General features: G+C 44.8%; 2 long non-coding RNA genes and 1 pseudogene across 2 annotated transcripts in view; 1 reads left to right on the top strand and 2 right to left on the bottom strand.

The window, feature by feature from the left end:
* Positions 1–516: 516 nt before the first annotated feature.
* The window catches only part of PPP1R14C (protein phosphatase 1 regulatory inhibitor subunit 14C), a 79,342-nt gene continuing 51,941 nt past the window's right edge, over positions 517–27,917 (top strand). The window contains exon 1 of the long non-coding RNA XR_004138370.2: positions 517–1,377. This is a non-coding gene — a long non-coding RNA (protein phosphatase 1 regulatory inhibitor subunit 14C). The remainder of the gene's footprint in view (positions 1,378–27,917) is intronic.
* LOC105100918 (uncharacterized) lies at positions 9,115–23,939 on the bottom strand. Its single transcript, XR_004138374.2, has 5 exons — positions 23,790–23,939; positions 17,749–17,852; positions 13,833–16,814; positions 11,483–11,601; positions 9,115–9,427 (listed from the first exon to the last, which is right to left on the bottom strand). It is a non-coding gene; the product is annotated as an uncharacterized LOC105100918 (long non-coding RNA).
* Positions 24,517–27,625, bottom strand: LOC135321564 (small ribosomal subunit protein uS12-like; annotated as a pseudogene).

Here is a 27,917-nt window from a genome sequence, read left to right as displayed (position 1 = left end):
TGTTTTAAAAGTAGTTAGTGTTGTTGCTTTCCTAGCTAAAAAGAGGTTGTTTGGAAATAGTATTAGGAGAGAGGAAAGCTGGCTATGCAGGGAATACTAGAAATGTAAGGTCAGTAACCGCACTGACTCTTAGAGAAATGTTTGCTGTCAGAATGTCCCCAATTCCTTAGCCCAAGAGATGATCAGCCTCCTGCCCTTTAGATATAAAGATAACTTACTACTCTGCCTAGGATGACACAAGACACTGTGTAAGGGGAGAAAAACTGGTCTGAAGGGAATTCCTTGGGCGCGGTGATTGCCTGATTGCACAAACATCGCCTCGTCAATTTTTCTCACAATCCCTGAGGGGAAGTGGCGTGAATAGGAATGGTGTTTGGAGTGGCCGGGTGGGGCCGAGAGGGGAGGAGACACTTTCCTGCCATCCGAGGAGGCGGTAGGGAGAGGAAAACCTTTGCAAGGAACCTGCAGGCGCGATCCCTTCCCGCGTGCCCTGCCCAGGCGGTCGCCTGTCCCCGGCTGGGCCGGCCGAGGGCGCGGGAGGTGGCAGGTTTCGCGCGTTTCGGGACGGCGGGAGAAGCGCAATCCCGGCGTCCAGGAGGACAGGACACAGTGTCCAGGAGGACAGGACACGGTGTCCAGGAGGACAGGAGGCGCAGAGGACCATCCCTGGCATCAGACCCCACCCGCTACTCCTCTGGGTGTCTACACCCGTGCGCCCGCGCGTGTCTGCGCGCACACATTCCTGCCGCCGCTCGCAACTCCCACATCCCGGGCCCGCTGTCTGCCAGGCGCCGGATCCGCCTCCCGGCTGGACCGAGAGGGTCCTCGGCGGCGTCTTTAAGGCTTCGGTCCCCGCCCTACCCTCCTCCCCGCCCTCCCCCGCCTGAGCTCCTCGGTGTCGCCTCGGCTCCTCCCGACATCCCCACGAGCCTGGCGGTGGCGCGGAGCAGGTGCCGGCGAGCCCCTCGCATGCCGCTGCCCGGCCCGAGGTGGTAGCGGCGCCGGGCGCGCTCCGCCTGTCCCTCCTCCCGGCCGCACTAGGGCTCCGGCGCGCGCAGGGACATGTCGGTGGCGACGGGCAGTAGCGAGGCGACCGGCGGGGCCGGCGGCGGCGGCGGCGCGCGGGTTTTTTTCCAGAGTCCCCGGGGCGGCGCCGGTGGCAGCCCAGGCTCGAGCAACGGCTCGGGCTCCTCCCGGGAGGACTCGGCGCCCGTGGCCACGGCGGCCGCTGCGGGGCAGGTTCAGCAGCAGCAGCAGCAGCAGCGGCGCCACCAGCAGGGAAAAGTGACAGTGAAATACGATCGTAAGGAGCTTCGGAAGCGGCTAGTGCTGGAGGAGTGGATCGTGGAGCAGCTGGGACAGCTGTACGGCTGTGAGGTACCTGGGCGCGGGGCCGGGAGGGTCTGGGGCCTCCCTCGCCCCGCCGGGTTAACACAGGAATTCTCCAGGGCTCCGGCTCCTGGCCGCGCACTGACCTGGCTGTGCGGGACGCAGGGCTGGGAGAGCGGCGCAGCGCGTTCTCTCCCCACGGTGCCCTCTGGTACCAGGGCGCAGCGACTGGGACGCCTGGGTTCAGCTGCCTGGTGGCCGGAGAGCTCCGGGCCCCCTTGGTGGCCGTGGGGAGGGCTGGGTCTTGCTCAGTGATTTTCCTTTCTCTGAGCTCTGGGCGCTTCTCGGCTCCAGCTGCAGCTACCCGAAGTGGGGCTCGGAGGGACTCACCCCAGCTGCGCACAAGCCCACGAGAACAACACTCACTGCTGGGGTCCCGGCAGCCCCGATATTGGTGGAGAGGGAGCAGGGAAAAGACTGCAAGCTGCTTGACGAAGAGGAGAGGTTCTGGGGATCTTGGGGGCCCTACAGGTTCCTGAAATAATACATCGAAATCATGAACGGAACACTTTCCCTTTACCCGCCGGCCCCGACGCTTGTCCCCATAATTAGTCCTTGCATTACCAAAGCTGCACACGTTGGGCTTTGTTGAAGCAGCTTTCTTTTTTCCTGCCCAATTTCATTTCGTCCCGTTGATGGACGCAGAATGAGAGCCTTGGGCAACCTGGAAGTGTGCCTGGGTGGAAGGAAGGGAGCCTGCGGGTGGTGTGCGGGATGCCTGGAATCCCCCAGCTCCCCCTCCGCCAAGACATTTACTTCCCAGAGTTCAGGGGCTAAGCTTAAGGAAGTCTGATTGCCGTGTATACATTCGATGTAAGGAGAAATATTTAGAATAAGCTATATCAAACGTGTAGTAGAAAAAAATGAGTGAAGCCAGAATGATCTCCCATGAGTCTTTCATGACAGTAATTGTAAATGAAGCATTCTACTACTCTTAAGGGAGTGAAGTTTGGAAAGGGTGGAAGAAAGAAGAGGGTTAATAATTAAGGATGTGGCTTCTGAGTTAAAGATTGGTTGCATCCATAGGACTGTTACCTTCTTCAGCAAAAATGAAAGCCAGATGAACGCACTGGCTTTTCCACTGGTTTAGATTTCACACATTTTATGGCCTGTTGTGAATACATATTTTCCTTAACATTCTCATCCTGCAAGGAAGCAACATTCTCATTACAGGCTCCTGATGAATTATTATGATATAATGAAGCTTGACTATTTGACTAACGGGCTTGTAAAAATATAGTATTTCTCCAGACCAGCTCTTATAAAAAGCCATTTTAATTGCATAAATAAAAAGTGGCCAAAATAGAAAGTGTTTATGGGATTTTTTAAATAGGAAGTTGGCAAAACTCTTTAAAGAAACAATATATTTGATTTAGCTGGGATTACTTGAGGGGGATGGCTGTGCTCAGTCTTGCCCCTGTAGAATCCAATTAATTTTCATTTATTTCATACTGGTCTTTATACTCCATTTTGGGTTTGGAGAAGATTTGGGTTAATAGAGAAACTATTGTTGAGATTAACAATGCTTTAGCAATGCTCCTTTTATGGGAGACTAATTAAATGGAGCTTGGGAAAGAGCTCCAGCCCCTCAGCAGGTTGGCAAATTATGCGTTTTGAAAATTCTTCAGAATAATTGGGAAAAAATGAAGAATTGAAAGCTCATGGTATTAAACATATAGATTAGGTTCCTGTTTTAAAGGGTAAATATGACAAATCTTTTCCTTGTACTTCTCCCATTTCAGAGCTCAGCCTATAGCAAACAGCTAGAGATTTGAGAGGTTTTGTGGTAAAATGATACAGGATGCTATGTGCTGCCCGCTTGTCATTAAAATGTGGCAGGTATTTCTCTTCAAGTTGTTTGTTCTGTCATTGTTGATTGAAAAAATATTAAGTCATTGAGAAGGTTGTTGGCAATTTGTAAATTCTATGCTGATGGTACACCATCGAATAATAAAAAGCATGTGGCATAATAAGTAGCCATATAAAGGTTTGTTTTCTTCCATCAATTTCTCCACTGGCAGAACTCTATTTTTAGCCTCCATTCTCTGGTCTGGTAGCCTTTCCTTGCTGAGAGTTTCAAGTATTTCAGCCTCTGGTTTGTGAATCAGGAAGGACCCACCTGGCTTATAGCTCTGAATCTCATGAATATGAAGGTTAGGAAATGTTCTCTTTACAGTTAAAATTGGTAATGTTTCCAAATGTTTATGCCACGAACTTGACACCAAAAGCCAACTTGCCAGAATTCAAACTGGCCAGAGGCCTACGCTCTCTGCCAGGTTGAGGGAGAAGATGAACACGTATTTAATTTCAGAAGAACTTGCATCAGGCAGGTCAGCAGTTAGATGACTTGTCCTTTTCAGAATGGAAGACAGTGGTCTTTTAGAGTGGTGTAACGCATGATACTTTAAAATTAGAACGGAGTGGGAAAGAAGAAAGACACAGGATAACTTCCTGGCTGTGGTTTTATCTAGAAGTTTGCCCTGGCCGATAGGTTTTGTATGGAGAACAATACAAAGACAACATTTGCGAAGTACTTACTATGTATTTGACGCTGTTCAAGGCCCTTTGTACGCACTGATTCATTTAGTCTTTACAACAACCTATATGAGGAGTGTGCTGTTATTATCTCTGTTTTACAGACGAGGAAACTGAGACATAGAGCGGCTAAGAGGCTTTCCCAAGCTCACATAGCTGCTAAATGGGAGAGGGTTGCGGGTGGGGGTCAGAACCCAGGCAGTGTGGCTCTGAGTCCTTATTCTAACCTCCAGGCCTGCCGGTAACTCTGCAGGGTCTCATGCAAGAGAACAGATGGAAGCCCTCAGAGCATATGTCTACATATTTAAAAACTATGAATCAAGCTAATGAGCATTTATGTAAGATGGGTTCTATCCTCCAACCTTGACAACAGTATCTTCATTTCAGCCTGGAAGGCTAGGTCTGAACTTTGAATTCTCAAGACTTCCCAGAGCTCGGAGCTGATTGGGAGGATCTTCCCCTGGTCCAGGGCCTGCTTCTCTTGGCTTTTCACCTGTGATACAGTCTTACCTGGTGAAGAGCGTTGGGTCTACTTGCACAACCAGTCTGGCCACACCCTCTGCCACCCCTTAACCATGCCTCTGGCTCCTAGCAGTGGCAAAGTCCCCAACTTGGGAGGCCAGACCTGGGAGGAGCCTGTTCATGCCTTGGAAATGTCTTGGTATTTGATCAGGGAGACCTGGGGACTTGGACTGTAGCCTAAAACCAGATGGAGGGACACTGGTTCTGGATGGGTAAGTCCATTTGGTCCCAGGAACCCTGTAAGAAGGGAGTGTGGCCGGAGGGGGCCCAGGGTTATGGTCCCTCTTACCCAGTCTGAGGGTGGTATCGTTAAACACCACATCACACAACCTTTTGGTTACATAAATAAATGTTTTTTGTAGATTCTAAAATGATTGTGTGTTTATAGTCATTTTCCACTTAACCTTTTTGTACAAGTAGTTCCATTTTCACCTAGGAATTTGACTATAATGGAACTGAAAGGTTAAATCTATATCTACATTTTAAATATTTCTGTTTTAAGACATTTTTATATCTCTTCCAAACTCTGATGGTTTTTAAGAGCATTTGAAATCTGGCATAGTGTCTACTTTGACAAGTATTGCAAGATGACTTACTGGATAAGTCATATCAATTTCTCCTATCTTGCCCAGCATCACGATAACATCTGTACCTCCAGTTTTGCAATTTGATTTGCTTTGGAACTAAAGCCTGTTATTAACCTCAGATTACTGAAACGCCTGCAGAAGCCTAGCCATAAACAGGCTTGTGCACGGAGGGTGTCTTACTGGGTTATCCTGACTGTCTGTTTAGGAGGTCTCTCCTTTTGCTACAGCTTGTCTACATTTTAAAAAGTGGTTTCCAGCACATTACACCTTTCGTCTTCCCTTACTCCCTCCCATCCCCATTCTGTAAGTCAGTGGGTTTTAAAGGTTTTTTGATTTTCCAAAATTGCTGGTTATGACCTTCTAAATTGACTTTGTAACACATTTTTGGGGATTGGGATCTGCCATTTAAAAAATCCTGCTGCCGAAAGGGAAAAGGCTGAACGTATGTAAGAGAATTAGCTGACATTCACTGAGTGCTTTCTGTGTATCAGCTATGGTTCAGGTACTCCTAGTAACAATCCCTGATATTCCCATTTCATGGATGGAGATGTGGAAAAGTTAGGAAGTTGCTCCAGGGCCCTCAGCTGGGACGTGACTGAGCAGGGCCGTGTCCAGGAAGTCAGGTGTACGTTTATCACTGCTTCCCGAGGCAGGACAGAGCTGGCACCTTCTGTGAACCCTCTTCAGGTTGCCTCCTCCCCAGATGCAGCTGTTGTAGCTTCTGAGTTGACCAGTATTGCATTTGGGGGAGCCCTGGTGTCAGTGGGTTTGTTCTTGTACCTGGATCAGGCCTCTTGTTTTCAGTTCAGGTCCTTGCTTTGTATCTCGATTCCCGCCCTGCAACCTCAAATTAGCCTGCATTGATGCTTTGTTAGCACCTCAGCTGGAAGGCAGAAACTGCTGTTTAGAACATGATTTGTGGATTATTTGGTAAATCCCCATTTGGATAGGTATTTGAGAATGAATAGACTTTTAAACAAAACTACTTAAAAAAAAAACTCCATAAACTGAATCTGTAAAGTATTAAGGAATAAATTAAACATGTTAAAAGTCTATGAATAAAAGAATTCTCAACTGCCAAAGGAAGAAAAGAAAACTGTACTTAACATGTTTCTCTGTAGAACAGTTGTTAGGGAACTCTGGGGTGGAGGCAGTGGGGACAAGAGTAAAAACTTGGAAGCAAAGTGAACCGAAAGGTGAATTGTGGCCCCAGCATTTAGTAGTGCTTAGAGGTTAGGCAATTTCCATAACGTCTCTGAGCCTCACTTTCCCCCAGTGTTGGAGGAAATCATTCTGGCTGCTTTGCAGGGTTGTTTTGAGGACCAAACGGGCAAGACACGGAGCTGGAACGTAGCTGGTGTTGTAGTTTACCAGAACCAGCCACTAATTGTAGGTCATTCTCTATGATGTGGGAGAGGGCAGGAGGGGGTTAGGAAAACAAAGTATTCATACTGATTTGGTGGTAGAATTTGGTGACAGGTGTGTGGATATTTCAGGGTCAGAGGTGTTAGTGTGTCTTTGAAATTGAACATGGGTAAATATTGGCTAGGTCATTCTCTTTTCTCCTAGAGTCTTCCTCATTCTGGAAGTTCCTTTGGATTTTCGTGTATGTGGAGAGAAGTGAGGCATCAACAATTTGATGGCAGGATCGGCCTTAATTTTCTTTGTATACGCCTCTAATAGAGCACAGTTCTTCAACCATCAAGCATTTGTTTGACTAAATGATAAAGGGCCAGCCTTCAGAGAACCTTTTTAAAAGTCACCAGTGTTTTAGTATCAGATTAGTTGGTGGTGTTTCTTCATCATAGTCATGGCTCAGGAAAAAAAGTCGATCTATGGTTTTGTTAATAATCCATACCAGGCTCCTGCATCATTACTGTTTTTATTTCATCATTATTGAAAAGTACACCTGTCTTCATCGACTAATTTGTTCGCAACAGGAATTTAAAGACAGTAGTTGCAGCTAATTGATTTTTAAGCTTAGATTGAGAGAATGCTTTTCAAAAGACTCCCATCCTCCCTTTTCTTTTGCTTCTACTCTGCTCGCTGCCACAATCGTTCTAAGATCTTTCTCACCCCATGACGCCTACTCTTTATCCACCGCAACCTGATGTCAGCTCCCGCCCCAGCTTCCCTGAGGACCTTCCCGTTTCTCAATCCAGTGGGTTTATGGGTCTTTATTTCACTTGACTTTCTGCGGCTTGAGGTGCCCTTCACCATTTCCTTAGGGAGCCTCTGGCCTCTGAGGCAGACCTCTCCTGGGTCTCAACTTCATCTCTAGCTACTCTTCTAGACTCCATTCTGAGTTTTCTTCTTCTGCCCGCCTCTTCAGTGATGTCTCACCAGGTCTTTGGGCCCCTGCTCTGTGCTCTCTCTTTTTTTTTTTTTTTTTTCGCTCTTGCATCCTCCTTCTGGGTGATATGACTATTCCTGTGGTTTCAGTTGCTGTCCATATGCTGACAGCTCTTCAATCTATATTTTTAGCCCAGATCTGTTTTCTGAGACTTATTCAGCTGCCCCATGGGAACCTCATATTCAACTGGTCTGCAAATGGGCTTCTCATCTTCCTCTGCAAACCTACTCTCCTTCCTCAGTTCCTTGGGTGAAAGGTGGGCACGCTGTCCATAGATGTCCCGGCCAGAGATGATGCTGGTGTGTTTCTCTGGCCTTTCCCTGCGGGTCACGCCCAGCAGTCGTGAGGTCTTGTTGCTGCTTGCTCCTCAGAGCTCGGGAATCTGACTCCTTGACGTCTCACCACCACTGCTTTAGTCCAGCACCTTGTAATTTCTTGCTTGTATTATAGCAATAGACACTCTGGTCTTGTGTCCCTCAAATTACTGCTGCGGCTAGCGCTGGCACCAGACTGCCACCACCCCTCGACCATCGCTGCTATTATTACAACTTTGAGGCTCAGTAGAGCTCAGTCGAGGACCAGGTGATGTATACATTGTATCTCCTGCAGTTGATCCTGACAGTAACTTCATGGGACTATTATCTTTACTTCTTCCAGTTACAGAGGAAGCAACTGAGGTCAGAGAAGTTGTTACTTGTCCTTGTCCAAGGTCACGCCGATTCCAAAGTCGCGGAGCCTCAGTTCTGCTATTGCTCCCAGCAGCTCTGTTCATTAAGTTGTTGCTGCACCCCTGTCCCTCATGAGCTCTCATCTAATCCTTGCGGTAACTCTGCAAGCTGTGTAGAGAAACTGAGGTCCAGAGAGCCTGAGTGACAGGTCCTGGTCAGAGGCCACATCACTCTCAAATGGCAGAGGCAGGAGTGAATCACTGTCTCTGGTTCCTGAGCGGGAGCCTCCTCCTCTGAGCCCTCACTGCCAGCTCTCCCTCACCCGAGGGGCTTCCAAGCCCCCCCCCCCCCCATGGCTGGAATGTTTCTAAAATCCAGGCTAGATCTAGTCATTCCCCACAGCCTTCAGGATACAGCCTGCAGCAGGGCTCGGGGGCTTGCTGCTGGCACCTCTCTGGTCTCATCTCTTGCCACTGACCCCCTCCAGGCCTCCTCAGTTATCAACCGAGATCCTATGGCAGGAACCCCTCCCCACTTGCTTCTCACTCTGCCAGAATCACTCCCTCCCTCCTCCTCCTCCTTACCCGCCCACCTCCTACCTGTTCTCCTCCAGGAAGCCTCTCTGATACATGTCATCACTGGCAGGCTGGCTGACAGGCCTTTGCTGACAAGTGCATACCTCTGTCTTGGCACCTTTCTGTAATCCTGTCTCCTGGGCTGGTGATAGCTTCTTGAGGGGAGACTCTTCTGGTCCCTGCAGCCTTGGTGCCTCTCACACACCTGGCTGCACTTAGGTGTCCAGGACCTGGCTGTCAAGGGAGTGACACAGAACCTGGCCCTGTAGACCAGCTGGCAGCATCTTCCAGTGCCGTTGCATTTCAGAAATACATACCCCAGATTAACTGCATTAATGTGATTTGGCTCTGCCCATATTAAAAACGTGCTCTTCTGTCATTAACTTGGAAGGTTCTATTTCATGGTTATGGATTATATCCATGCGGTTTTTTGAAACTGTGAACTAAAAGGAAGTTGTGATGGAATAAAGCACAGATGCCCGGACGATTGAAGTCTTCAAAGGAAGTAATCACACGTTATTGCCATTCTTCTCTGTAATTTTAATTTTTCACTATGTACATGAATACTATTTTGTCTGCACAGTAATTGTTCATTTCTTTGGGAGTGGAAATGCTTGCTGTGCGAGGAAGGGATGAGTGCTTTCCCATTAGTAGATAAGATTCAGAGCGACAGGCTCATGCAAGCTTGATGGAAGGAGGAGTGAAAGCCAGGATTCTTGCCTCTGCTTAAAAGTTTGGGCCAATAAATTCTCACAGGGTTTTTCTTAGTCAGCACTGGCAGTTTGGAAATCTGTGCCACTGCATAAAAATTCAGAAAAAAGAAGAGGCCAGAGTGGGGATTAGTCTCTAAAACATCACTTTATGGTTGAGAAAAAATAATCAGAGAAAGTCTTTTCCTTTTTGAAAGAATCTTTAAAGCAAACTGGGGAAAGAACCATGGAGGGCAGGAATATCCTTTCGTTCATTCACTCATTCATTCCAACAGATATTTACATAGATGGGGAGGGGAAATAGGAAAACTTCATCCTTTTAAACCGTGTAAGAGAAAAAGAAGTGGAGGAATCCTTTCTGTTACAAGAGGAGCATGGAAGTGTCCATATGATGGGAAGCCATTTGAGGTCAGCATACAGTTGTGTTAGTGTTTTCAATACATTTATTTACTGTATAGTGGTTGTGCTCTTTTTCCTTTACTTGAAGCCTGTTTTCAGGAAAGGGTATCATAAATTCATTGAAAGTATAATGCAAATGATTAAAAACACTTGAATTATCTTTCATTTTAATAGGAGGTAAGGTGTTGAGGAAGAAAAAGTCATCACTTTAATAGCTGAATTTTGGGAGTTCATAAACCAGGGCTGTATCATCTATGGGTTGTGGAGCTTTGTTGGCATCTATGAAATCTATGAATCAAAACATGTCCGTTGTTCCCAGCATGATGTTGTGGGAAGGGCATGGGCCTGTGGAACCCTGTTCTAGGTTCTAGGTGACCTTGGCAAGTCATAGTCACAACAGGCTTTTGTTTTCCTCATCAGAAAAAAAAGAAAAAAGGGAGGGAGGTCTAGAGCTTTCAGGCTCTAACCTTTAAAGATTTTATAACAAAGCTGGCCATGCATTGGGAAAAATGAGATTAATAAAGAGAGGGTGATATTTGAAGCAGTAATAGAGAGTCTTTCCATCTCAAAGCCAACCTGAGACCATCGGACTAGTTCACCAAAGGATCATCTGATTTACATAGCTGATTTCAGGAGCTGAAGTGAGTGTATCCATCCTTCCCTTGGGTGATCTCTTGTGTGACATCGCTTGGATGGAAAGGGTCAGCTGGAGAATTTTTTTTTTTTAAATCTTCATTCCCCTCCAGCTTTCCTACCCACTGTTGACTTCCAAGTTAAATTTGAAATCTAACAGTACAGATACTCATAGCTTCCCTATCTGCCTTTTTTTTTTTTTTTTTTTTTGCATTTAATTGGGTTAACCTTTAAGAAGAGCTGGCATATTTGACTTAAGGCTTTTAGGCATATAATTTATAATTTTGGCTGTTAGAGGCCTTTCCTGTTCTTATTATTTGTCCTTTATCTTGGCAGCTCATAATTAACTAATGGTGGTGTTTATTTTAACTTGAGAAAGATTTGTGTTGAGATATAAAATGAGCATCTGAGAGAGAAAAGTGCAGCAGCTTTAGGAAATAAATTTTTAAAAAGGCAAAGACTACAAATTAGCCTAAATAAGAGACTGATTAAATCTGTACTAAACAAATTAATTTGCACTGGGGAATTTATTCCTAGAATGTCACTATAGTTGGTTTTAGAACTAACATGACAGGATAGAAAAAAGAAATTAAGATTTTTTCATAGACAGTTCTGGTAGGAAGTAGAAAGGAGAACTGATTGCTCTTTATAATATTTGTTTATTTTGTTTCATGCTAGAATCCATAAAGCACCATCAGATAATTCCATTCAGTCCATGCAAAAGCTCTGTGATGTAAGCAGTTACCCTGTTTTTGAAATGAGGAAATTGAGGCTTAGACGGGCTTAGTAACACGCCCATGTTTAGATTGCCAGTAAGAAGAGGAAAACTCAGACTTGGAAACCTTGGAAGCCAAGAACATCAGTTTCACCTTCACTCTCTGATCATTTCCATGTATTCTAGCATGTTTGGTCAATACACTGGGCAAGCCTTTTCTGCTTAACTTATTTGATGTACTTCTAAATATATTGTATCTTAGTTGAACAATTTATAGTGTTCTGGGTTTTGTTTTTTTTTTTTTTGATGGACCATTTACAAGATTCAGCTGGTTCTTTAGAAAAATTCAAATCCATCCGTTCTCGACTATACATCACAGTTAAGTGTGCTACTTACTTCTGATGGCCAGGTTAGTTCTGAGTCTTTCTGCTCTCCGTCTATTCGATGGAATTTTCAGGTAAAAAGTTGGAAACTCACTTTAAATAAGCCATAGGATACAGAGTGGGTATTTTATCCTACATGTTTGAAAATACCAAATATTACCATTGACATGAATACAGTAAAGAAATTATGCTTCATCAAATTAAAATGTGAACAACCCTTAACTTCTTTTGTTTCTGCAAAAGGATGTTTTTGCATAGCCACTTCACTGGTTTCTGCAAATATTAATTGAATCAAACCTGTTTCAAGCCAAGCAGGTAAAGTGCTCAATTTTCAGATTGGTAAAGATGGCTCTTCTGCTGAGTTCTAGTGAGCTAATAATACTCCACATAACAATTCTAATTAGTCAACTGGTTTTTCTCCTATTTGCGATGGGGTGTGGCAGCTTTCTGACAAGTCAGAAGAAAATGAGTCACTGATTTGGTACTAAAACATGATTATGCTTGCTATAATGAAAACGCACTACAAATATTACAACTGAAAAAAGTAACATGTACTATCTGGTAGACAAATGCCTTTTGTTAAGCTGAAATATTCCATTTCTTCATCAAATCCCAGATGGTTCAGCACTCAGTAATCTTATGCCAGAAGCATTTTATATGGATGGATGTTGAGATAATGGAAGTGTGTGTGAGTGTGTGTGCGTGTCTGTATCTAGGTAAACAGACAGACCATCACCCAAACGAGCCTGAGACTTTAAAAGCATTTAGTTGTCAGTCACGCCTCAAACTTCTGGGATATCCCCATGTTAAACTTTGGAGAGGGACTGTGGGCTGCATTTAATAACTGAAAGATCCTTAGGTTGAGTTAACTCCATTAAAGAAGAAGAAAAAGAAGAACTCGTTTCTTTATCCTTTACACCCTACTATAAATTGTCTTGCATAAAGCAATTTAAAACAGCGAGGGAGGGCAAAGAATGAGATACAGATAACGTGTTGAACAGTAAGGTCAAATTCAAATTCTCAAGCCAGCCGTTATAACTAGGGCACTGACCACTCGGCTGCCTCCGTGGGTGCGAGGCTGAGCTCTGAGCAGCCCGGGTGGGTGTGGGTGTGGACTTCGCCTTCCTCCCAAGGAACTTAGGTGATCTTTTTTAAGTCACAAAATAAAAACAAACTGAAAAGTTTTTAGATATGGTTTCTTCCTGGTGGTAGGAAATAGGCTGTCTCATCTAAGAGACCCCTGTTGGTTTGGATCATGGTTCTTTTTCCGTCCTTTTTGCAGGACATCATCTTTTAAGATAGCCTCTCCCATCTCCCTGGGGAAGGACTGGACGTTGTCTGCCCAGAAGGACAGGGGAGACTCTCCCCACCTGCCTTTATTCGCAGACTGGTCATGAGCCGTCATCCTTGGCTTCCTTTAATTTCCGCCTTTAAATAATATAGCTCTCTCAGGGATGTTTTGAGTATTAATGTCAAAAAATCATCCTAAGAAAAGCCCAGGATATTTATGAAAGCGCCATTAGCAACAGCTGCGATCTTTTTGTCATGATTAATTCCGCCTTATTAATACATATATTCAAATGAAATGTAGGTCCTTTGGCCAAATAGAGAGAAGAGGCTTTTGAAGGTTTGTTTTGTTTTGTTTTGTTTTGAATAATTTTTGGTGGGCTTTACACCTTGATTGAAAATTTGAATCACACACCAGCTTTTGTGAATGTAGAATAATCTAATTAATGTCTCAGCATGAAAAAATCTTCTTATTGGGTTGCTTCAAGAGAATTACCTTTTTAATTCAAGAGAATTATCACGTCTGAGTTACGTGACGATAGATAACATACATTCTGGATATAAATCTTTTTCATAGGATATCTTTTTTATATGCCTAGAAAAAAGACTGCAAAGACATAATAACTACAAATAGGGCTTTTTTAGTGTTGTTACGGGTAGTTTTTATTTTATGTTTTGAACAATGAACGTGTTTTCCTTTTATTAGAGAAACTTAATGTTATTTTTGAAAAGAGGTGGGCGTGGGATCTTGCTGTTTGTTGTCACCATAGCAAAAGGGCTCCTTGCTCTTCTGTGACGTGAGCTCTTTTTGTCACACAGCCTGACAATGTTCAGAGCAGCTTTTGGGGTGTTTTGCCTTCTCTTCTTTTTGAGATAGCCAAATGTTTTTATTTTTTAATTGCAAATAATTAAGGGAAAAAAATGAACCGACAAGTTTGTTTGATTCTTTATATTTTTCAGAATAAGTAGTGGTCATGCTTTTGGAAATTAGGGTGTCTGTATTTTGGGTGGAAAGACCATCTCATGGTGCCACCAACCATGGGGCAGAAGGAAGGTTAGATGGAAGAGAGGATCACCTTTTATCTTCTTTCAGGAGCCCATCCCCATCCTCCTGCTTGAGGAGGGGCTTTCTTCATCTTCAGCCTTTCCTTCATGTCCAGAGTCATGGAGCTGTCTGTACTCTTAAGGTCTGTGCATTTCAAGTATGTAAATGTTATAAAGTACTGGACACCATACACACAAGACGCTCCCTCCCTGTCTCTTCCTCCCTTTGCCCAGATCTAACTGGGAGCTTGTCAATACTTTTTGTCCACATTTTGTCACTTTCTGCTCCCCCCAACCCACTGCTGTGTCACTGCCTCCCCTTTCTGCCAAGAGGGCTCATGCCCTCGGGTTTCTGAGTCCCTGGTTCCCATCCCAGTTCTCGTCTTTTGTGCTGTCAGCAGCGTTTGACCGCCCTGCCTTGTAGAGCCGCTCCATCCGTCATCCATCCATCAGCGCCCCCCGCCCTCCGCCCATCATCCCATCAGCCACTGTGTGGTCCATCTGTTCCTTTCTCCAATATCCATCCATCATTCCTTGCAACCACCTTCGACTTGGCCCACTTAAAAAAAAACTTTATTTTTTTAGATGGTTTTAGATTTGCAGAAAAATTACAAAGATAGTACTCCATGTACTTTGCAACCAGTTTTACTTATTAGGAACATCTTAATTTAGTGTGGTATGTTTGTTACAATTAATGAACCAGCATCCATACATTATTTTAACTAAAATCCACACTTTATTCAAATTCCTTAGTTTTTACCTAGTGTCCTTCTTCTGTTCCAGGAGTCCATCCAAGATACCACATTACATTTTAGTTGTCATGTCTCCTTAGACTTCTCTAGGCTATGACAGTTTCTCAGATTTTCCTTGTTTTTTAATAACCTTGACAGTTGTGTGAAGTACTGTTTAGGTCTTTTGCAGAACGCTGCTCAAATGGGATTTCACTGATGTTTTTCTTATCATTAGACGTGAATTATGGGTTTGGGGGAGGAAGGCCATAGAGGTAAAGGACCGTTCTCATCACATCCTGTCAAGGGGCTTCCTATCAACATGACTTATCACTGATGGTGCTAACCTTGACCACCCGGCTGGCGTAGTGTCTGTCAGGTTTCTTCACTGTAAAGTTACTCCCTCTCCCACTTTCCGTACTGTATTCTTTGGAAAGAAATCACTATGAGCTCTCCGTTCTTAAGGAAAGGGGAATTATGCTCTAACCCCTTCTGTTTCTACATAATTTGTATGGAATTCTTCTGCCTGGGACATTCGTCTCCTCTCCTCCATTTGTTTATCTAGTCAATAATTTATTTAAATCATTATGAACTTGGGGGTATTTATTATGTACTTTGGGTTAAAAGTCAGTGCTTCTGTATTTATTTTGTTGCTTAAATTGTTCCAACTTTAGGAGCTGTTTCAATTGGCTCCTTTATTATGTTTGACAAACTCCCATCATTGTGTGTGTGTATATGTGTTTAATACTTCTTCTCTTTCTGGTACTACAAGGTGTTCCAAGTTCATCTTGTATATTTCTTGTCCCAGGCGTAGAATCAGCCATTTCTCCAAGGAGATCTAGTTCCTTTTATTGGAAAGTGGTATTAGAAACCAAGACATGGATACTCAGTGTGCTTGTGGCTACTGGGGTGTCATTATTTCCAGGGTCTCTCAGCTGTCAGAGTAAGGAAATGTATGCGTGTATACTAACCTTTGAATGTACATGTGTCTGTAAATATTTCTATAAGTGACCATCAGTATCTGGATTAAGCAAACATGAGTTCAAGATGATGTCTTCAACTCTAATCTACTACCACATGGATTAGCCTAGCCTCTTTCTCTTGCCCATCTGTAAATTCTCACTCCATCAGTGAGACACGTGGGGTTCCCACCACCTGCCATCCATTCACTTAGTTGTTTGATTGTGGCATACATGTATAGCAGTGTCAGAAACATTAACACACACCCCTCGGAAAACAGCGTTATCAGCTAGAGTGCAGTGCTTATGTGCAGTTCACCTTGCATTTAGACTTAGACTCTACTGGTTTCCAGTTACTTAGGTCAGCACCTTTTCCCCATAGTGCCTTCAGTGGGCTTGTTTCATACATTTTTAATATAGTTACATTGTTTTGTCACATTCTGCATTCCATTTTGGGATTCCCCAGTCTCTTAAATTATTTTTAAAAAATTTGCATACTTGAGATTTATTCTTTGTCTCCTAGAGTTCTATATGTTTTGACAAATACATGGTGTCATGTATCCACTCTTACAGTGCCATATAGAATAGCTTCATCACCCTAAAAAATCCCCTGTGCTTTACCCATTCAGCCTCCCCCACTTCTCCCTGAGCTCCTGGTGACCACGAATCTTTTTGCCATTGCCACAGTTTTGCCTTTTCTAGAATGTCATATAATTGGAACCATGTAGTATGTAGCCTTTTCAGGCTGTCTTCTTCCATTTAGCAATCTGCCTTTAAGATTCATCTACCTCTTTTCATGACTTGATAGCTCATTTCTTTTTATAGCTGAATAATATTCCATTGTGTACTCAAAGGCACGACAATTCCATAGCTGGAAGGACATCTTGCTTGCCTCCAGTTTTTGGCAATTATGAAACAACCTGGCATAAACATTTGCAGACCGGCTCTTGTGTGGATATAAATTTCAAGTCATTTGGGTAAATATGCCAGATATACTTTTAAATGCTAGGGACGCAGATGTTAGGGATGTGGCAGGGAACCAGAGAGGCAAAGTCCCTGTGCTCTAAAACCAAATACCATAAACAAGACAAAATGATTTCAGCTTGTGAGAGATGCTGTGAAAGAAATAAAACAGACTAATGGGATAAAGAATAAATGACTGTGGCCAGGTTGATGGGACCAGGAACGGCTTCTCTGAGGAAGTTTGTTGCATTTGAACCAGGACCTAAATTACAAGGGATGTCACCAGCTGTGCAAAGACCCAGGAAGCCGAGCTTTCTCCCAGTGGGCTCAGTCAGCGCTGATGGAACCTGACATGGTCAAAAGACTAGGGACAGAAGAAAATGTGAGATGAGATCATGAATGAAAGTATTTTTTGAAAAACTTTTTCTTGTAGTGTAACATACAAAATACACAAATCCTAAGTGTGCAGGTTGACCAATTGTCTCAAGTTGAACCCACAGTGTAATCACCATCCAGGTCAAGAAACAGAACATTACTAGCACCACAGAAGTCCCTGTTGTGCCCTCTTTCCACCGTTAGCTCCCCACCCACCGCCTGCAAGGTAATCTGATTGCCTTTTAAAATAATTTTTATGTCTGTGTCTTTTGTTCAATATTGTGTGAGATGCACCCAAATCATTGTACGCCATTGAGATTTGTTCACTGGAGTTGCCATATAGTATTCTATGTGCAAATACATCACAATTGGGTTTTAATCTGTTCTGCTTTTTATGGGCCCTGGGGAGATTTCCAATTTGGGATTATTCTGAATTGAGCTGCTGTGAACATGATCGCACACGTCTTTTAGTGAACATATGTCTGCATTTTTGTTGGGTTATAGCCATAGCGGTGAAATTGCTGGCTCGTAGGGTAGGCATATGTTCAGTTTTGCTAGATACTCCTAGACAATTTTCCCAAGTAATTATAGACCTACATTCCCACCACAGTATCTGGAAGTTCCAGTTGTTTCACATCCTTGCCAACACTTGGTATTTTCACTTTTTCATTTTAACCATCTGTTAGGTATATAATGTTATTGCAGTGTGGTTTTAATGAAGTTCAGTCCTTTTTCATGCTCATTGGCCCTTTGGGTAGCCCTTTTGTGAAGTGCCTGTTCAACTCTTTTGCCCATTAAAAAATAAAACTTTGGATTGGGTTGTCTGTCTTACTGTTTTTTTAATGTATCCTGGATACTAGTCTTTGTACATCCTAGATATCAGTCCTTTATCAGAAATATGTGTTTTTTAAAAAAGAATGTACCTGGTGAACACAGCCCCCCAGGGGCTATGCTTCCATCTCTGTTTGGCAGCTAGTTGCTGGTGTGCTCCGTCCTGCCCTGTGGGCAGGGCTGAGGCCTCCTCGATCTATGGGGACAAAGCAGGGACAGGCATGAGTGGCTTCCAGGCTCTTGTCCCTCCTAGGATCCATCCCACATTCCCTTGACCATAGCCTGCAAAACTGAACAGAACTGGGACCTTTCTTCCAGCTCTGAACATTCATTCTTTTCTATTCATGTTTGTTCGTTGGCCTTTGGTGCTGGCAAGTAACTTACACTTAAAAGTTTTTCTGGTATTCTTTTCTCTTATAATAAAATAAAATATTCCAGAAAAAAAGAAATATGTGTTTTAGTATTTTCTCCCACTTTGTGAATTGCTTTTTTCACTCTTTTAATGTTTAAGTGTTTTTGGTGAACAGAAGTTTGTAATGTTGGTAGTCCTGTTTACCAGTTTTTTCCTGGTTAGTGCATTTGCATTCTGTTCAAGAAATCTTTGTCTGCTCCAGGGTCACGAAGATGTTCTCCTCTATTATCTTTTGGATCCTTTGTGTTTTACCTTTGGTAATTAGATCTGTAATATGTCTGAAGTTGATGTTCGTGAATGGTATACTGTAGGGATCCAGATTCAGTTTTTCCCATGGGGGCATCCAGTTGCCCCAGCACCACTCATTGAAAAGATCACCCTCTTCCCCACTGTGCTGTGGTCACAAAACAGGGGACCTTGTGTGTGTGGGTTTATTATAGATTCTGGGGAGTGTGTTTTCGTGCTGGGTGGGACCTTCCCAATTTCTTCACCATACTCCATCTCCAGTTCCTGGCACCGTGGCCCCTGTGCTGTAAATGGTCAGTAAGTGCCAGCTAGTTGATGGTCAGGTCTAAACCTGCCTTTCAGTAAGAATATGTGAAAACCCTAGGTTCAGGTTCAAAGAAAAGATACTAAGATTTCATTTTAGAGAAGACTTTACTTGACTAGTTAATAATATTTCTTCAACAGGGCCAGATATGAGTTTGGACAGGTCCTGCTGGCCTAAGTCCTAGGGAAGGCCAGTCAGCTTCAGACCGTCCAGTTGGTAAGGCCGCATCTGTGCAACGACCCAGCCAGCCACCCAATAAATATTTGTCACGGGCCTACTATAGGCCAGGCGTAAAGTAGAGCTATGAAATAATGGGATTCATTCCAGAATTTCTATTTTTGATTTTAGAACATTGGTTCTAAAATCTTTCTTTACAAATTAGACGCTCAGTGCAAGGAGGGTAATTTTTGGAATTTTCTTCTATTTCTGAGATAGCTTTGTTGTTCTATTATAGTTATTTAAAATTTTTGGTGTGTGACAGTCTGGGGTAAACATGCAACAAGCCTAAGAATTAGAGGTTTTATGTTGCTATCAGCTATTTTAAAACAAAACCCTACGAAAGAAAAGGGATTAAACAACAAAAAAATTTGAAGCACATTATTTCATCCAGTGAATTTAGTGAGCAGTGAGCTACTCTTCTTATTTTTGTAGTTTAGCATCAGCCCAAAGCCCACATTCAGAGAAACAGAGACACGCATTTTCAGGAGGTTGGCCTCGTGCCTAGGAGGGGAATCAGGATCTTATATCAGCTTGCCCTGCAAGTGGACCTTCTGCTGGGCGCTGCTCCTGGTGCCTGTCCATCGGGGACCTGTCAGTGGATGGCATGTCCATGGCCACCATCTTGCTCTGTTATGCTGGGGACCCGGTTCATGTCCCAGGACCTCTGTGCTCCCTGCCCCGGTCCAGGGCTGTGAATGAGAAGGGATGGACTGGGCGGATGCCCGAAGCTGGAGCTGGACGGTGGGGCCGTCTCCGCTAGCACTTCCTTGCCCACTGCTGCCTGTTTCTGGTGGTTTCCAGTTGCAGCTGCTCAGAGCCCTTTGTGCACGCTGGGAGAAGCAGCCCAGGAGCTGGGCCTCCGCCTCGAGAGCGGGGTGTGGACTGGCGAGAGAACAGGGTGTCTGTGCTGTGGAGTATTGCTTATGGGCAGCGCTTTGATTTGTTTTCTTATTTAGTGAATGTTAGCCTTTCTTTTTCTTTTCTTTTCTTTTAGTTTGTCTCAGTTGAATACTTTCATGTATCGAGTGAAACCTCACCTATCCAGAAGTTACTCATTTGGAACACAGTGGAAAACCTGAAAGAAAGCCGAGTGGGTAACTCTGAGAACCTGAGGAGCTGCCCTGGCGTGTTTGTTCGTTCTTTCTTGGAGAGAGCCTTAGGCTTTTGAGAGGGGCTGTTTACTCTTACTTTAGCCATGGTTTTAACAAGCTTGGTTTTCTGCCTTCTTAGTTCACTGAGACTTAGAAGCAGCAAAGCAGGCTGCTAGTAAGTACTGGGAGAACATCTCAAAGTGACAGCTGACAGCCTGACAGTAAGGGGGTTGACAGAGAATCTATAAAAAGCTCAGAAGATTGGAGCCATCTTCACAGGAGACAAAGAGCTCTCTGTGCATCTGTGGCCTGGAGGGATGCGGTGCAGCAGCATGTCTGACCCGAGTCCTTAAGAAAATACCCAGTTATATTGGTAGCCTGCACATCAGAAGGCAGGTTCACTTACAGCAATTTTCAGAAAAAGAGTGTAAACATTGGTTATCTGGAATAATTTGCTTACGTGGTTAGAGCCACTGTTTTCCTCAAGATACTAAGCAGATAAAACAGTTCTCCCTTTCTCCCCTTGTCATCCCATCTCTCCTCCTTCTCTCTCCCCAGTTCCGCTGCCCTCCTCTTGCTCTCTTCCCCCCTTTTCTGTATCCCCTTCCCCTCTCCACCCTCCTCCCTGCCTTCCTCCTCCCGCCCCGCTGTCTCCCCTTAACTGCTTTCCCTTCCACTTTCTCTCCTCTCTCCCCATCACCTTCTCCTCCCCAGAACAAGACCATTTCCCATTTGCATTGTCTTTGAAGGACACTAGCATCTAGGGGGTTGCTGGTAAAGATAGAACAACCAGCTCTCAGAGGAAAACTCCCCCGATGTATAGCACTTGCCCATGTCCTTGGTGTAAACACTCCTTCCATGGTTGATTTCAGGCTGCCATTGTAAAGTCACTGAACTTGGAGCAGGGAATTAACCTCAAGAGTGTAGACAATAGTGAAATGCAATGCAATCATCAGAAAGCGATGAGTTTTGAGTATTTATTAACTTTAAAAAATATAATTAATTTACTTGTGTGTTTCTAAAATTTAATTTTTAATGATGACTAATTAATAGCTGGCTTGTAAAATTCCTGAAAATCTGACAGTTCTCTCTCCTGAGCTGGTATCAGCCAGCTCCAGCACCCCATCAGAGCTGAGGGATGCTATGTAATCTTCCTAACAACAGTCTGAGCTCTGTGAGAGCATCCCAGAAGCTCAGAGATCATCTATTCTGGCCTCTCTGCCTGACACCTTAGTTCCACCTGCAGCCTGGTAAAAGGATGTTGCAGGACTCCTGCTGCTCAGTTTCTCCTGCCCCAGTATGGCATCCGCGACGGACATACTTGAAAGTTCAGGCACTTTCTTCAGCCTCCAAATTGGGACTGGAATTTAATCTCTTTCTCCTGTTGCTTTCTAGTTTCATTCTTAGGAAAACAACCTGATTTGTGATTTCATTAATTTAGCATAAGACATGTGTTTGTAGGGGTTCATTTAAAGACCACCAAACTATGTCATTAAGTAAAATCAACAATATTTTTTAGCATTTATTATGTGGTAGGCATTCAGGATCTCTCCTGTTTTTTGCTGAAGAATTTATTTTACTGATTCATCACTCATATTTTAAAGGATATTCATTATATAGGTTTTATTTAACCTGTATGTGTTTATTATATGGTATATTCATTCACAGGTATGTGTGTATATATATATATACCTGTATGTATGTATATATACATACACACATATGTATTTATGTATTTATTATATTGTACTTTCAACATTCAGAACTTCAAGTTATCATAGGTAGGACATACTTGATTCTCTCAGGCCAGTGAGACTAGATAGCTTTCTAGAAGATCTCTCCAACCTTGGGGCGCTGGTGCTTTTACGACCTGGTGAAGCTCTTTTGTGAGTATGTTTTTGGAAATGCAGCAGACCACGCATGGCCTTCTGTGTGAGGCCCCATGGAAGGGGTGGGAAGAACATGGCCTCAGAGTCAGGAAGACCTGAGTTATTGAAGCTGAGGTTACAGGTTTGGTTTTTTTTTGTTTTTTGTTTTTTTTTTTTTCCTTAAGAAGCCTTGGCTTGTTCTGGGTCTCAAGATAAAATTCTTTGGAAATGCTATCTGACACCTCTCCTGGAGGGCGGAGCTGCTGTAACAGGAAGCAGTGTGGGTTGAGGGTGCTGTGGGTGTAATGGGTTGGGGAGATGGGCTCGTGACAGGAAATGTGAGCACAGTAACTTGAGAGGATGGCACGGCAGTTCCATGTCCCTAGGTGGCCAGGTCTGCCATGGGGCTGGGTGTGGGCATGAGTTCGTGCCCTCCATGTTGGGCTTGGGCACCTGCCTTCTTGGTCTTGCATCAGCCACATGGCTGTCTAAGTTGGTCGATCAACTCACTGCCTGAACTCCAAACCTACTTGCCATGGCTTCCCTTTTTATTTATCATGTGAAGAACCACTCAAAAAGAGTTGGAGGGTTTTGATTTTGTTTTTGAAATAATTTTGAGTTTACAGAACAGTTGCAAAGATAGTACTAAGTTTTCCCACATCCCCTTCACCCAGCTTCCTCTAATGTTAACATCTTATAACTGAGTACATTTTTCCAAACTAAGGAATCCACAATATTCTTCTTCTCTTCCAGGACATAATAATCCAGGATATTTCATGGCATTTAGTGGAGTTTCTTTTTGACCCCTTCTCTCATGTCCCACTCGCTCTTGGAGCTGCCTAATCCAGGCCCTTACACCTGTCCTTCTTTTTCTGGAACAGGTGCCTGGACCCAGCCCCAGCCCCTTACCACTCACATGTGGACCCTGGCACATTATTATTGGACCCCTGTCCCCAGTTCCCCCACCTTCTTCTGAAATGCCCAGAGCATTGACTCTTTGCAGGTGGCTCAGATCTCTCCCTGCGTGAGAGCTAGGCTCCCCACGGCCTCCTTCCTCACCTTCCAATGTCATCCTTCCACTCTCCAGTCAACTTCCACGTCTTCTGCTGATGCCGGCTCTCTGGGCAGCCTCCTTCACACTGCTGAATATCTCATAATGGCTAACCTGAGTCCTACTTGTGTGCCAGAAACCGTGTTAAGCTCCTGACATGCTTTATCTCAATCTTCAGGACAGTACCTATGAGGGGGACTGATTAGGAAACTGAGGCACAGAGAAGGTAAAGTAACGGCCCACAGTCACAATACTGGTATGTGGTTGAACACGGATTTGGACTGAGGACCTTAAAGTTCATCAGCACACCAGTCTCTCGTCTCAGATTCAAGGTGGCCCAACGTTCCCCTCCCCCAGACCCTCCCTTTCTCAGTTAGGCTCCTACCCATCACCCAAAGCCCCAGTCAGGTCCCATCTCCCTGGTGTTTTGCATTGTAGGCTGAACTCAGTCTCCTTACCCAGTACTTCTTAGTATTTATAAATCAATTAAAAATAAACGCTATGGCCTCACTGCCCTGGCACCTGCCGTGTGCTGCCGGTGCTGTGCTTTCCTATGAGCGCGTGTCTTATTTTCCTAATTCGTCTGTAAGCGCCTCGAGGGTAGGAACTTTGGTTTATAACATATTGTGTCCTCCAGAAAGTCCAGCAGATTTTCCCTGTTCAATAAATGTGTTTTAAGAAGTGTGATTTCCTGGAATATCATTTGATCATGAATAGTGAAGTGTGCTTCTTTCTGGGTCTCATTCTACTTGAAACATACAGTGAATGGCTTGAACACTGCTTACAGTGCTGCTATGGCATTTAATCCCCATCGAGCAAATAATAAAACCAAAAAACAATAAGCCTTCCCCATATTAACTCTTTATCCTCATAACAAACCTATGAGGTGGGTGTTATCTTTAGTCCCACCTTAAAAGGGTGGAAAGAGGTTCAGGAACTCACCGAGGGCCACAGAGAAGCTGGTGGAGCAGGAAGGAATGTTCCTCGTGGGCCGAGTCTCCTGGATCTGTGACAGTGGGGTCTTTGCCAGCAGAGGTCATGGATGGATACGGAGCGAACCTCCTCTTTTTGTGAAATCAGAGCGGTCATTTATTAAGGATACAGAACTTTGGAATATGGAGCATATTTTTGAGAAAGTGAGTTTGTTAATATTGTGAGACTTGATAAATGTTTAACTCCTTGCTCTTTTTATGAGTGCTCAGTAATTTCCTTTGCAAAGTATCACATAAAAAGCACAAATAAAGGTGAGCTCCCTGGTTTGGAGCCTGCGAGGGCATTTCTCACCGCAAGGAAGTTGCTGTGACGTTTCCAGGGTGGGGGTTTTTGGGGTTTGGTTTACCCCCGGGTGGAGGTAGGTAATTACCAAAATTCTTACTTTGTGTGGTTTGTCAGTTCCAAAGCTGAATCATTTTACAACATCTGACCCTGTGTTATTGGGTAACCATAACACATGGCCTTTAACTGTTTCTGGTTTCAGGCTGGTGTTTTTCTTGGTTAAATTGGTTAAAGTAAAACCTGGATGTCTGACTACAGGTGTGTTTTGAGAAGTGCAGTTTGAACCACAATTTTGAAAATACCTGTGGTATTTTTAACCACCATTTGGTTTACTGTCTTTTTCTTTTTTTCGACGTGTGAAAGTTTATTGCTATCGTGCTTTCACCATCAAAACTTACGATCTTGGCCTTTCCTCCTGGCCTTTGTGTAAGGCCAGAGGAGAGACACTGGCTGCTCTGACCACCTTAAAGCGGACTCCAGGTATGTCACCAACAGCATGACCTTTGCGACCAAATCCAACAACCAGAACTTCATCATTTTCCTCAATAAAATTCAAACAACCATCATTGGGTACAAAGGCTGTGATTTTTTTTTTTTTTTTTTTTTGCCATTCTTGATGAGCTGAACCCTGACACACTTCCTGACGGCAGAATTTGGCTGTTTGGCTTCAACCCCTACTTTTTCGAGCACAGTTCCCTTTGCATGAGAAGCTCCTCCGAAAGGGTTGGCCTTCAGGGCTGTGCCCAGATGGGCTTTCTGGTACTGTTGATCATGCCATTCTGGTCTCGCCAGCGGCTGCGGAGCTTCCTGGTAGGACAAAGGCTGCGACACTCGCCTATCCTGCCGGTGCCACGGGCCGGAGCAAAAAAAGGGTTTGCTGGTCTTTATTGCTTCAGCGGGTCCTGAACTTTCTGAAGTTCTCTCTTCCGTAACAAGATCTCTAAATCTGCCACACTTAGGTCACAGGTTACTCCAATAAAGGATTGAAAACTCCACTGGGGGTATTTGGAACACTGGCCTGACACAGCCTGTGGGTTTTTTTCCCTTTCTTGTGGGATTATTCTTTGACCCACTACCTGGTTTTTTTTTGGTGGGGGGAGAAGGGGGTTCTCATGTTTAAGGTGAACAGGGGGGCCCTGTGGGGCACCACGAGGTGAAGGAGTGTGGGTTGGGGGTAGAGCCCATGTGATGCTTACAGTCGCCCTGCTGGTTAGTCTGGACAGGCCAGCCCTGGGGGCTGTCTCCAGCTCAAAGGGGTGCCCATGGGCTCCTTGAATTACAAAGCCAGGAATTGCTCCTAAAATCAAGCTTGAAGCAGGATGCTTATGGTACAATTTGTCTCTGATTCTCTTGGGACACCTACCTCTCGTCTTGCTTCCTGTTTCAAGGCAACATCTTTTGGTTTATACTGAACTTTCCCCTTGATCGTAAGTCTTAGAGCCGAAGGGAGGACAGAAAAGCAACATCCTGTTTCTTCCTCTTTCTGTCTGTGCTGACACTGAAAATACTGAGTAAGTTCAGGCTCAATAAATGTGAGAACTTCCGTAAGGCGTTTGAAGGAATTACTCTTTGTCTAATTCTCGCTCTGCTTCTTTCTACTGATATTTTGGCGGGTTAGGGGGTTGGCGTCTTGGGAGCCAGGAGAGCTCTTACGATCATCTTCAGCCAGTCCACGTTCAGACAGATCCCTTTCAGATCATAGAAGTGAGATTTTTCTTTGAAGCTGTTGTTGGCAGGGAGGCCCACGTCAGGTGGGTCCCTGTCACCATGCAGGTGTCTGGGTTCAGCTGAGGACAGTGAGGAGCCTCTGAATCAGGAGAGTCCTGTTCGCTGTGTTGGGGACCCTGACTGACGAGGCCCCTCAGGAGCTGGGAAGAAAGATTGGCAGGAACAGTCAATTATTTAAGGCAGGTACTGATAAATTTTTTTTTTTCACATATTGAGATATAGGGAAGTCATTCTGGCTTGTATGTGAGTTAACTTGAATTTTTTGCTAACTAAAATAGCATGTTTGTGGCCTATCAAACATACATTGTACATCTGCTTTAATTGTTAAAGCAAAGGGCACATTGACCAGAAGTAAAGAATGTCCATGTTAAAAACAAAGGTTAAACGTCCTTCTTCTTGCTGGCCCTCTTTTGATGCTAAGACTATCCTCCCAGGTGCCAAGGGCACACTGTACATACTGGACGTGTATGTGCTGGTCTGTTTTTTCTTTTCGTTTTTTTTAAACCTTAAAGAAATGTATCCTTTACTTGTTTCATGTTCTTTGTTCTGACAAAATACAAAACTGTGCTGAAAACCCTGCTTCTCCGGAGCAGTTTCTCAGAATAATTTAGGAAGCGGGCTTCTGGGCTAGCCCTCGGTTTGGCTCATATCAAACTCTTTTCTTCTTATTGATTGATTATTGATTATTTTCGTTGGCAGCACCCCCGGGCAAGTGCCCTGGCCTCTCCCCTAGTGTCAGCTGGCCTGTCTGTCTGTCTGTCTGTCTGTCTACCTTCTGGCTTCCTGAGTTCCTGACTCCATGTCCTGTTCGCTGCCTCCCTTTTACCAGAAATTCTGACATCCGTGTTCCCAGGCCGCACACTTGACCTGAGTTCCCGACAGACGTCTCGCTGGGTGGTTTGGCTGTAGATGTTTTGGGCCCTGTGTTGCCCTCTGAACACAGTTAAGGCCAGTCTTAACTGCCAGCAGAGGGAACGCAGGCCTTTCCCCTGCACCGTGTGTCCGAGACAGGGCAGGAGCGCCGGCTTCACGAGGCACGTCAGATGGTTCCAGAGGAACTAAGACACGGCACTCCTGTACCTGTTGCTTCTGTGAAGGCACCGGGGAGAAGAGATGGAAAGTGGAGTGGCAGTTTGGGCCCATATATGGGTCTCACTTCAGGCCAAGTTTATATTGGGAAGGAGGCTATCTTGGGAGATAAGTGAAAATTCTTGCCATTGTGACCGAGGACTGGACCCTGCCTGTTGACAGCAAAGAGAGGAAACAGGGTCATGTGAGGCGTGTCCGAGGGGCTGTGGGGTTGCTGTCATTTCCCCCAGAGCTATCCATGCTGTCCCCTTCTCCTTTCCATGCTGCTGTCCTGTCTTTCTCTCCTGGGGATGGATGCAGCGAGCAGGTGGGGGAGAGTTACTTTAATTGGGCCAATGGCACCTACATCGGAACCCCAGGGGCTGGATTTGCCCAGTGACTCTCCCAGCGATGAGGGGACAGACCTCATTGCCAAGGCCCTGTCTCGGACGAGGAAGATGGGCTTCTCTTTACTGTCTGTGTCTTTCCTCTTTGCTGTGCACTTAGTCCTGGTTGTGGAATGAACATTGTCCAGCTGCTCATCAGTTTCATGGTTCATGAACACGCCTGCCCCACATGGCTGAGTGCTGTGACATCGTTTGTGCGTGTGTCCTGGCCTCCGGGGCCCTCACCAGCACCCGCAGGTACCATGAGGTTTTTGTGCCCATTAAGTCTGTCTGCATGCTGTGATCAGGGGCTGGCGCCATAACGGAAAGGTTCCTGGCAACTGTCTCGGGCCCACCTGGGAGCAGTGGCTGGAGATCTGGACTAAGGATCCGGTCTGTCTGATAACAGCCTTTGTGGGAGGCTGGAGGAGACCCTAAGTGTGGGCAGAGGAGCGTGTTGGGAGCCACAGGAACAATGGAAGCCCTATGTAGGCTGCAAGACTGGGTCAAGACCATCTCAGGAGACCCTGGGCTCTAATCGCAGGGGAAGTGGGTTACAGCAGGTGGAGATCTGTTACTCTCCTTCCATGCGTGACCAGTCCTGGAAGTTCAG

The sequence above is a fragment of the Camelus dromedarius genome, chromosome 6 (genome assembly GCF_036321535.1).
Source record: "Camelus dromedarius isolate mCamDro1 chromosome 6, mCamDro1.pat, whole genome shotgun sequence".
Lineage (NCBI taxonomy): Eukaryota > Metazoa > Chordata > Mammalia > Artiodactyla > Camelidae > Camelus > Camelus dromedarius.
Note: the sequence above shows the minus strand (reverse complement) of the source record. Positions and strands in the feature narration are given on the sequence as shown.